We start from the raw sequence: 12,593 nt of genomic DNA, 5'->3' as shown, positions 1-12,593 counted from the left end.
GCAAAGTGTTTGCCATTTTCTTCTCTAGTTTTATGAAAGCGGTGGTAAAATGACTTGTTCTGAATTAGTCTCTGGTATTTCTGACTTCAGTGCTGGGCCTGGAATCAGGAAGAGTCACTTTCCTGAATTTACATCTGTCCTCAGTACTTACTAGTTAACCAGTGGAAATGGCCATTATAATCAATATTAAATATCTGAGATCTTTAACTGTATGCTTCTGAGCAAGTCACTTAACCCTGTTTGCCTCAGTTTCCTTATCTATAAAATGAACTGGAGAATGAAATGACCACTTCAGTATCTTTACAAAGAAAACTGCAAATGGGGTCATGAAGAGTTGGACATGGGTGAAAATAACAACAATGATATTCTGAATCCAGGCTCAGCGCTCCATCTACTTTGCTACCTAGTTACTTGGAATGGAATATAATAGCTAGTACATAAATGCTTATTCCCTTTTTTTCTCCCCGATTAACAGTCACAAAGACTGAAGGAAGGGGAAAATAGACCCAAAGAAATTAGTATGGAGTTGAGGGGAAAGGATTCAATATTCTCACCTCAAACTTGAATAGACCTAGGTTTTAAAATTTGTAAACAAGAGTATCTATATCTTTATCACTATGAACTCTTCTTTAATTTGGTTATGAATGGAATAGCTTATTGACAAACTAAACAAAATAATCATACCTTTGGTAGCTGTAAGAGAGGAAGTTCAAGATGGGGATATTAGATCAGGAAGCAGGCTGACCAAGAAGTAGAGGATTTTAGGCTTCGGAGTGGCTTGAGGAGATAATTCCCCTTTTTTGAACCAGAAAGCAATAAGGAGGGTAGGTGGGAATTGACCTGAGAGGGAGGGTAAAATCCTCCTCCCTATCCCCATCTCAACCCTGAATATCTGTCATGTCACCCAAAGAAAATGGATTTCTAGCAGTCAGTGCGTCCAGAATACACACATAGAACAGAGATATCAATAGATATGGGAAAAAAAAACCCAAAACAAAAAACACTCTACAAAAAGAAGCAGCTTTAAGGATTATGACCCCTTATATCCAAGAAAAATGGTGGTTATGAACTCAAGAAAGGATTTCCAGCGACCAACAATTGTGAGTTTACCCTTTGGCTGCATATATACCTCATTAACATTGTACTTTAAGGACGTTCTTTCCCTAGATTCTATGCCTGTGGAGGGAAAATGTGTTCCAGGCTTTTTTGGAGGAAAATAATTCATTTTTTCTATCTTTGTAACTATTTTTCTGAAAGCTAATTATAGTCTATTTGGCAAATTGCTAATGGGAAACACACTAGTGGGGGCCGGTGAACAACAGTAATAGAAATCTAGCCCTGAAGGTTGAGGGAGTAAGTCAGTTGTTGTCAAGGAATTCCAAATTGTGAGTATACTAGTAAGTTAGAGGAGTAATCCTAAAGGAAGCACTACAGAAACAAAAGGGAGAGAGGAGATGAGGGGACCTGAGGAAAAAAAAAATAAACCTTAGGGTCAATAGAAATGAAAGGTTTTTTTTTGTTGTTGTTAAATTTCATTTAGATATAATAGAAATACACAACAAACATCCCAACAAAGTACATTTCCCATAAATAGTTAAGCAAAACTGCCCAATAGAGTGTCTGTGATTGATAATACCTATTACTTTAAAATCTTTGTTATTTATCATCTATTTAAATGTAATACTTGCGTTCCAACATGCCATTGCTTTTGACCTGAATTGTTTTTGCCTTTTGTTTTGTCTTCACTTACAGTGTGCTAAGCATTGAGTATATTGTTCTTTTGGTTGTTCCTTCTTTAGCCTATGTGATCTCCAGCCATGCTCTAAAAGTAGACTGCTATTTCCAATAATTCTACCTACTGGTTCATCTTTTGGCTTAAACTTCTTTGCTGTCATCTGTATTCGATCTGAGTCAGCTCTTTCAATGACTTATGGCCTAGGCTCAGGGAAATATTGTAGAAGCGCAATTTCAGTTATGAAAAGCATGATCTTGAATGTACCAGTTTCATTTCTCTTTGGATAATTTGCATCTTTAATTCTTCAGAGACTGTGACATCCTATCATTCATGGTCATTTAGCATTACAATTATTCATATTAAGAACATTGATCTTTGTTTCAGGGACAAGCTTGAAGTTATTAAAAAGATAGTCCAATTTCCCAAAATGAAATGCAATCCACTTTTTCCTTCCTGTTCAATTGGGGACCTATTTCATTGTCCATTTGCAGTACCTTTACAGGATATATATGTAAGATATTATTGGCAAGGGAGCTCTTGGGAAATATAATTATTTTTTTCAGTATTGAAGAATGATAAAAGGTGCAAATGGCATTGGGCCAGGAGAATCCCAGAAACTTTGGAGCTAAGCAATGATGTAAAATGCCAGCATTAGCAGATTCCAAGTAAAGGACATTGCTACACCGAACTGAATATAATCATGAGTAGTTGGAGTCTTGTCTGACTGACTCATCATCCCATTTAAGGACAAAAGTCTGCTGGGACAAAATTTTGCTGATTTAGACCTGATGAATTTGTCTCTTCTCTATGTGCTTACCTCCTCTGCCTGTTAAACTGTCATTGCTTGCCCTTAAATCTTGAATATTTATTTGCTATCTGTATCTTAATAATTGGTTATATTTCCAGACAGAGATATAAAGATTTTCATTGTATTCTGAGTGAATGTTTGATATAAAAGCATGCCACAAAATTTGGGAAGGATGGGGAGAATCCGTGGCTCTAGACTTAACTGCACATCTATATTGAAATCTTGCTAACACTCTGGAGATAGAAAAATACATGAAAATCTACTGTTTATTTATTTATCTGTGTATCATCTATTGTATATAATCTATCAAACATCTTTATCTATCTATCTGTCTATCTATCTATCTATCTATCTATCTAGACTAGCTCTTTGAATTGTTCATAGGATTTTATATATCACAATCTGAACAATAGAAATTATATTAATGTACAAGATTTTAGCTATTCAGAAGTACTGGACAAAAAGCTCTTGTTCTAGCATCTCTTCCTTCTCACTCTATCTACAAGAAGTCTATCAGTGCAATCTTCTTCATATTTCCTTAGTTTTGTAACTTGGCTGCAAATTATTTCCTGTGCCATATCATTTGCCTCAAATATTTCATCTTTTTGTGTGACTCTTTCCTTAGGGCCTCTTAAGATATCTTCCTCTCTGCTTCTCCTTGACTTTTAATTCTCCATTTAATTCTACTGCAATTCCAAATTACTACTTTAGTTTATAGTTTTGCTGGTATTTTTGTTTTTTAAAACAATGATGAAATACAAAAGGCCTGTTAATTTGCTTTACTCCTCCCTCCCTTCCTCTTTCTTCTTCACATATTATGACCCCACAACTTCTTGCCCATCCTGTTTTTCCTGCCCAGGTGTTCTGGTCTTGGAATACTCAGTGAAGCAAGCTAGTTCTCAAAGAGCATCCTGTTCCAAAGGTAGCTTCCTTCCCTATCCACCTGCTCAAAGACCTTAGAAATCCAAGCACAGAAAAGTTGTACTTTCTAACCTTTTTTGTTCAGATGCACAGTTGTAATTTATGATTTTCCCCTCCTTTTCAGTATGACTCTCACAAATAATATGAAAATGGTAGGTGTGGGACGACTGTGAAAAATTATGTTCCACTAGACAGTGATTATCTTTTTAATGAAGGTAGAAAGTAATAAGCGGTGTCAATACAAATCATTAATCTGATCATCATCTCAATTAAAAAAACAGCTCTTTCATGTAATTGAAAAAAATTATATGCTTGGAGACATTCTTAAACTTGAAAGAAAGAATCCACTGAGAGCCGAGAGTCTCCTATCTCAAGGAGTTCCTCCTACTTGTTCAGGCTGAGCAGCTTCTCTTTTATCCTTGTAGCTATCACATGAATTGATATCTGTAAATATGGCATCATGCCATACTTTCTAGGTCTAGGTAAGTAGAAATATCTTATTATTGTTCTTGTCATTCTCTTCACATTATGATTTGGAAGCACATACGGGAATCCTAGAAATTAATACCCCTCACCCCCAACATCCATCAGAATGTTTCACTATGTCAATCTGGATTATAAAGCCTGTGAATCTCACAGACTCCAAAACCAGCTCTATAATTTGGATTGCAGAAAGGGGCAGAGATAGAGATTTAGGCTTCTAAACAGGAACACCTAATAGAGTGAGAACCATGTTCTATCTTTTGGAGTTTCCCTGTGTTTAGCATAATTCCTTTAAGGTAAGTGGCTCTTTTAAAAATATATATATAGTTTTTATTTACAAAACATATGCATGGGTAATTTTTTCAACACTGACACTTGCAAAATCTTCTATTCCAAATTTTCCCCTCCTTCCTTCCCCCCTCCCCTAGATGGCAGGTAGTCCAATACATGTTAAATATGCTAAAATATATGTTAAATGCAATATATGTATACATATTTATATAGATATCTTGCTGCATAAGAAAAATTGGATCTAGGAAGAAAAAAAAACCTGAGAAAGAAAACAAAAATGCAAGCAAACAATAACAGAAAGAGTGAAAATGCTATGTTGTGATCCCTCATTTCCCATAGTTCTCTCTCTAACTGTAGATGGCTCTCTTCATCACTGAAGAATTGGAACTGATCTGAATCATCTCATTGTTGAAGAGAGCCACGTCCATCAGAACTGATCTCGTATAGTCTTGTTGTTGCTCTGTATAATGATCTCCTGGTTCTGCTCACTTCACTTAGCATCAGTTCATGTAAGTCTCTCCAGGCCTTTCTGAAATCATCCTGCTGGTCATTTCTTAGCGAACAATAATATTCTATAACATTCATATACCACAACTTATTCAGCCATTCTCCAATTGATGGGCATCCATTCAATTTCCAGTTTCTAGCCACTACAAACAGGGCTGCCACAAACATTTTGGCACATACAGGTCCCTTTCCCTTCTTTAGTATCTCTTTGGGATATAAGCCCAGAAGTAGCATTGTTGGATCAAAGGGTATGCATAGTTTGATAACTTTTTGAGCATAGTTCCAAATTCCTCTCAAGAATGTTTGAATCCATTCAGAATTCCACCAACAATGCATCAGTGTCCCAGTTTTCCCACATCCCTTCCAACATTTATCATTCTTTTTTCCTGTCAGCTTAATCAATCTTGCAGGTGTGTAGTGGTATCTCAGAGCTGTCTTAATTGCATTTCTCTGATCAATAGTGATTTGGAACACTCTTTCATATGATTTAGCTCTTGATAAAGATGTGTTCAGTGAGTAGATAAATAAATTTGCTATTGACTCAAATAGGTGGAGGAGATAGAGTCCTGGGTTAGGAAGACCTGAGTTCAAGTTTAACTTCAGACACTCCCTAGCTATGTGTCTGGACAAGTCACTTAAATTGCTTGCCTCAGTTTCCCAAATGTAAAATGGGGATCATAGCACCTGCCTCTTAATGGATCAAATGAGATAACATTTGCAAAATATTGGGTATGGGGCATATCACATAGTAGGTGCTTAATTACTGTTATTATTTAGTCATGTCTTTTTGTGATCCCATTTGGGTTTTTTTGGGTAAAGATGCTGGTTTGCCATTGTAATTCCTTGCCCAGGATCACACAGTTAGTATCTAAGGACGGATTTGAATTTAGGAAGAGAGGGAATCTTCTTGACTCCAGGCCCAGCAGTTTGCAAATTAATTAAGCAGTGCTCCTTCTCTATTTATTTTCATTTCCTCCTTGATTTATTGTTCTTGCCATGACAGATTGTTAAGGTAGGTCCATGTAACATCAGGAGCAAGTAGCAATAAAGGCTGCAGACTGCTATCTAGATTACAGTATGTGGTACAGTCTTGTTCACATCTGGGTTTGCACAGGTTTCTCTTCCCCTTTTGAAACTGACAGTTAAAGATGAAGCAATCCACTTCTCTCCTCTGCGTCTTCTTCATCCCCTCAGCTCCCTTTTCTTAGTAACATTTTGCCTCTGGGATGGGTATCTCCTCACACAGCGAAATTACATGTCACATGAGCTCTTCAGAGTAAGTTTCACCTTTTGTCCTTTAGATTACAGGTGTTTCTGTAGGAGGATAATAACACACAGGACCTATTAATAATCTCTTATGCCTTCCTTGTTGTGCCTTTCATCCTAGAGGATTCTAAGGCACTCGAATAAAAGAAGCAAAAACATTAATTAAAAATATTAACATTTATATGGCAGGTACAACAAGTTGCCTAGATACATCCCTATCATAAAATACAATAGTATTTGAAGCATGCAGGTTATCTACATGGAGCTTCCAGGATACTTAAATTCCATCTAACCCTCCAGACTTGAATCATTGAGCCTCCTTCTCAATCTTCCTCCATATCCTCGGGGGCTGTGACAAATGACATTGATAAGAAGGGTGAGCCAGCCATTTCTAACAATGCTTCTTTTTACATGGGGGAAGTAAGAAAGTCTAGGAGAAAGAGGAAATCAGAAGAAAGGCTGTAGTAAGGGAAATAATAACAGAATCAGGAATTAAACTTCTTGTTTTCTTAGAGCCTTTCATCTTAGGGATCTCAAAGATCACTATCAGCTGACAAAATAATTGTCATTATTTTAGTGAGAGAGCCATTTGGTTAGCCCCAGGGTTAGAGAAGTTTCATCTGCCTGTCCAAAAAAAAAAAAAAAAAAAAAAAAACCCAAAATCAAAACATATAGGGCTTTCTTTGGGATCTATCCTATACTCCGCTGCCAATCTATCCCCAAAGATTGCAAATTGATTCTCCAAGGAATTATTCTACTCTAGCTAAAAAGGCATTGTTTGGGTCTGTACTCTTAGCTCATGAGTACCACATAGATTTCCATTTTATAGTCAGTGACTGAATACAACTAGCACAAAGCAAGATATTTATTGATATGGCTTAGTAAGGACATTAGTTATAAACTTTTCTTCCCCCAAATCTGGATTATACTTTCCACAAATAAACAGAGCAGATGGGAAAAGGGGTCACATAGATATTGTACACTGGTAATACATGTGGGAAATATATATGGGCAAGTTAGCTCTGGCATTTTGCAGGATATCAGTGTCCCCTCTCTCGTAGTATTATCATGCTGCTTCCCATAAGGCACAGCATCTCTTTTGGGCAAGTTATTCATCTGGGCTTCTTGGGCCTAGTTTGCCTAGGTTTGCCTCTGAAGTTTAATTTCTAATGTAAGGAATATTTCCTCCTTGTATCCATTGTTGGTTTTCTTCTCTGCTTCCAGGGTCAAACTCCACAAAGCTCTTCTGTCTCAACCATCTCCACAGCTATCAAGATAGCTTTTAAAAGGTTGCTAAGGACATAGTCAATATTCAGCTATCCAATGCAAACTGCCATCTAATATTAAAAATTTCATAAAGGAAGAATGTCTTCTTCACACCCTACAAAAGTAAGAGGTCTTCTTTGTTCTTCATTCAAGACCTTTGTTACCTGACTTTTCTATAATTTCATCAACTAGGCTAAAAGGATCATCAAATGATGAGGGATCCTGACCAACTTCTTCACAAACAAAAAATTGTATTAACTTCAGAAATATTCATTTCACTGTTTCTAAGTATAATCTACTAGATTCTCAAGTACTTTGTCATTTCTAAAAAAGCAATGGGCAAAGGGGATAACAGGTTTCTCTCCTTTATTTGTTCATTTTAGCATACTGGATAAAATTCCCATCTATTTACTCATTGTAAATGTAACCAAGTCAGAAATAGTATGTCTGACTTCTGTGTGGGCATATTTCTTCAGTCTTGTTCCAAGACAGCATCTACTTTCACCCCTTTTGACAAGTTCCTGGCCATTTTGGTCTACTTGGGCTAATGCAAAGGAGGGAGTCAGTTTAAAAATAGATCTTGGAAGTTTATTACAGAACAGGACTGATTCAGGCTAGCCTAGAGGTTTAGGCTTTGGAATTAAAATAAAATGAGACACTTATAGACTATCTAACATTTACCAAAAGGAGATTTAGTTAACAATTGTATGGAAAGAATGATTTTCAGGGATACAACATTGCTCCATTTGGGTACAATTCTCCTGTCAATATTTGCTATGAAAGTACAACTGGTCAGCAGAATGTGTTAAGCCAGAGAAGTCCCTGATTCTCACGTGCTAATCTTTTACATTTAGGTGACTCAGGAATTACACAAATAGTTTTAAGTTCTAGATCCCTAGGCCAATTAAGTTTTGAGGGTGCTTTTTGTTGCTTTTTGTGAAAAACTCACTTAATTTGCCTAGGGTGATGTCATTCCTACCAGAAAGTGGATGGTACACTTTGTTTCCTAACTTCTGCTTTCTTTAAATATAAAATTCAGGGAGTATCAGAGATAAAAGATATTTATATATAGTAGATACAGGGTCTGCTTCAATTAATCATCAGTAATTCTGTTATAAAGTGATAAAACTCATAAGTTAAGCAATAGTTGCCTGTTCAGTCAAGTGTCTGTCTCATTGAAATTCCAAGAAATAATTCCTTCAATGACTTTGATAAAAGCAGATAACATAAGGATGGTAATGATAGATAATGCACTGGAAGGCAGAATCTGGAGCCATAAAGAATACAGTCCAGAATGATAGGATAAATCTATAAAGATGATGCTTGATAGAAATGAATAAAGAGTTCTTAACTTAGTTAAAAAATTTAAATATGAGAAGCAGGAGATATGGCTAAACAAGAATTCATGTGAAAAACACCTCTCAAATTGACTAAGATGGCGGGAAAACATAATGATAAATGTGGGAGGGCAAAACTGGGACATAATGCATTATTGGTGGAGTTATAAAATGATCCAGCTATTCTGGAAAGCAATTTGGAACTAAGCCCCAATTCATCAGTGTCACTGCTGATTTTGTATCTTAAAAAGATCATAAAAGAGAAAGGAACTCATCTGTAGCAGCCCTTTTTGTAGTGAGAAGGAACTGGAAATTGAGTGGATGTCCATCAGTTGGGGAATGATTGAATAAATTATGGTATATGAATGTTATGGAATACTATTGTTCCATAAGAAATGAGGAGCAGACTGATTTTAGAAAAGCCTGGAAAAGCTTACATTAACTAATGCTTAGTGAAGTGAGCAGAATCAAGAAAACATTGTACATAGTAACAAGATTATGTGATGACCAACTGTGATGGACTTATTTTTTTTCAACAATGAGGTGATTCAAGGCAGTTCCTCTAGACTTGTGATGGAAAATGTTGTCTGCATTCAGAGAGAGAACTATGGAGACTCAATGTGGATCAAAGCATAATATTTTCACTTTTTTGTTGTTTGCTTGTTTTTTTTTTTTTTCCTTTCTCATGTTTTGTTCCTCCTTTTAATCTATTTTTTATTGAGCAGCACAATGAATATGGAAATATGTTTAGATGAATTGCACATGTTTATCCTATATGGAATTGCTTACTGCCTGGAGGGTGGGGTGGGGAAAGGGGGGGAAAAATTTGGAACATAAAATTTTGCAAAGGTGAATGTTGAAAACTATATCTGCATGTTTTTGGAAAAATTAAACGCTATTAATTTTAAAAAAGGGAAAAAAAGAAAAAAAGAATTCAGGTGAAAAAAAGATTTAAGAATCTAAGTCTACTCCAAGCTCTAGTGTTTTGCCAAGAACTGAAGTCATATTCACCAAAAAGCTACTTCAATCATAGAATTTATTAATAAATGTGCAGTGTCCAGAACCTAGGATGTAAGAGTCATCCTGTATTTCACCTTTCACTGGGCACATCTGAAATTTTGTGTTCAGTTCTAATCATATTTTAAGGATAGAAACAAATTGTAGAGTCCAGAAAAAGATGACCAGAATAGTATTACCATGACATTTGATGATTTATGGAAAGAAATTAAGGTTCTTGGCTTGGAGAAGTTTCCTTTGCTTTATTGTCTCCCATATTTCAAGTGTGAATCTTATCTAAGGCTTTGTCTTGCTCTTTGCTTTTTCTATACTTCTCTCGTTTGGTAATGTTTCTTTTTCCTACATGTTCAATTTTTTCTTTATGTATTTGATTCCCAGATCTGTATACTCCACCTTATTCTCCCTTTGAACTCCAATCCATCATCAACAATTACCTGCTTGCTTTACAATTACACCTGGTATTCAACATGATCAAAACTCATTATCCTCTCCTTGGTCAATCAATTAATCAATCAATAGATCAATACAAATTATTTATTAAGTATTAGATATATGCTGGGCACTATTGAGATGCTAGTAATGCAAACTCCAAAACGGAATAGCTCCTAAAATCAGGGAACTTACTTTTCTAATGGAGGATTCATGTACACATATAAGATTTGGAGGTACAGCTCTTAATACCAGCAGTGTCTTAGTTTGGGTTTGATGCTGGTACAAAACAAGGCACTCACAAATCTTTGAAAATGTAACACAAATGAAAGTGTTCTTAATACAGTAAGGATATTCAACAAGGATATGGAGGGTCACTTAGCTTCTCTTGGTAGTCCACCCTCCCTTTGATTTCCATATGGAATCATGTTTGGTTACTAGGACAGGATATTATATGGGTTTCAGAAGTCCACTAAGTCCCCGGGATTTATATTTCTCATGGCTGGGACATTTTATGCCATTATATGATCAGGAAACTTCATCAGGGAAGTTAGGACCAATTAGATCCCTAGGACAGCTTTTTCCTAAACCTGGTTCATGTTGATGGGGGTGGGTTTGGAGTAGTTAGAGAAGAAAGTTGGCATCAATCACATGGGCTAATCAGGTTCTGGGACCAATCCATTCTTTTTTCTTTTTCTTTTGATAAATATTCTTCACGTTGTGGGTAGGAGGCTTTATGAGGAAATGGTAATTGATCCTAGAAGAAAATCGAGGGATTTCATTCACTCCTTCAAGTAAGTAATGACATTTAAATGCCTACTATATGCTAGGTACTGTAGTAGAAACTGAAGATACACAATTCCTACAGTTCAATATTTAAATGCTATTGAAGGAGCCAATTAGACAATAATATTTAAGCATAAAAAGAATAAATCTCCAAGTGTAAAAAAAGCAGGCAGGAATTTGAACTTCTACGTACTTATAATTGATGTTATAGAAAGCAAAGAATAGATAACAGAAACAATAAGATATGAGTGTGTTCTCATTCATTGATCTCTTTATGAAGTATTAATATCTTTTCCTCATGAAATTAAAAATAATCTAATTGGAGTAACAAAAATTAAGTGAGCATTTGCAAGATTTTAAATAATTAATCTCTGGATAAGTTAGAGAGTTGTGAAATTTATGTGAATCCTAACCAGAAACCATAAGTGGAGAAAAACCTTTACTCCCAAATTGGATTGGACATGGGGAGAAACAAAACCTCATGCCTGGTATTAGATTCAGGATAAATAAAAGGTGGTTAATATGGCAGGTTGATAGCAGTTTGGAGAATCAGCAAAGGCTTCATGCTAGAAAGTTGTTCAAGTTATTTCTTCATCGAGGCTATTTTAGCTAGAGTACAGAAAGGAGAATCATGTATAGTGAAAGTAGAAAGATAGTTGAGGCTAGCTTGTGGTCAAACAGAGGCACTTATATTTAATCCTAATGGTATATAAGAGGTCACTGAAAATTACTGAGAAGGGGAGTGACATGGTCAGAGTTGCAATTAAGGAAAATCTTAGCAGCTCTGTGGAGGATAGATCAGAGTGAATTTCGGAGGTTGTTGTAATAATCCAGGTGAGAAGTCATCAAAGGCTGAATTCAGATAAGTTGGCAGGTGTGAAAGGTGTTGAGGCAATAGAAAAGGAAAGATCTGATAAGAGGCAGAAGTAAAGAAGGAAGTCTAAATAAAGGTGACAGTTACTGAAAAATATGGAGATAAAAGATGGATATAAAGTGTGAGGAACAAGAAAGTCAGCCTGGCTGGACCAAGAAATGCTAGAAGCAAGCAGAGTAACATAAGAAAACTCAAAACGTAGGAAGGGGACCAGTCATAAGAGCTTCAAATGCCAAAAAAGAGAAATTTTTATTTGATCCTCAACATAATCATATGGGAATCACTGGGGATTATTGAGTGTGGGGCCCATGGTCATACTTGTGTTTTAGGAAAACCATTTGGGCAGCTGTGGGAAGGTAGATTGGAGTGGAGAGGGATTTGTGATAGACCAAATAGGAGACAACTTTAAGGGCCTAGATAAGAGATGAGGGCCTGTATAAAGTGGTGGCTAAGTGAGAAGAGAAACAATATATATGAGTGATGTTATGAAGAGAGAAACAACAAGATTAATTGATGAATTAAATATCTGGAATGAATGAATTAGCAATTGAGAATGATCTCAAGATTTTGAACTTGAGCTCTAGGAAAATGATGATGCTCTCAACAGTAATAAGGCTTATCAAGATGTTCTTGAATGATGACTCATATAGTGTGGTAGCTATTCCCTCTTGATTTTGTGTCATTCAAACATTTGGTAAGCATGGAAGTTGTGCCTTTGCAAGTCATTTGAGAAAACTGTTTACAAGCAAAAGACTGAGCATAAATTCCTGTGGCACTCTAGTAGAGACTTCCTTCCAAGCCGAGCCATTATTTGAGTCTAGACATTCAACCAGTTCCGAATGCCCTTAATTCTACTTGCCTTTAACTTGTCTA

This window comes from Antechinus flavipes, chromosome 5 (assembly GCF_016432865.1).
Source record: "Antechinus flavipes isolate AdamAnt ecotype Samford, QLD, Australia chromosome 5, AdamAnt_v2, whole genome shotgun sequence".
Classification (NCBI taxonomy): domain Eukaryota; kingdom Metazoa; phylum Chordata; class Mammalia; order Dasyuromorphia; family Dasyuridae; genus Antechinus; species Antechinus flavipes.
The sequence above is the reverse complement of the archived record's forward strand: the minus strand, read 5'-3'. Positions refer to the sequence as shown.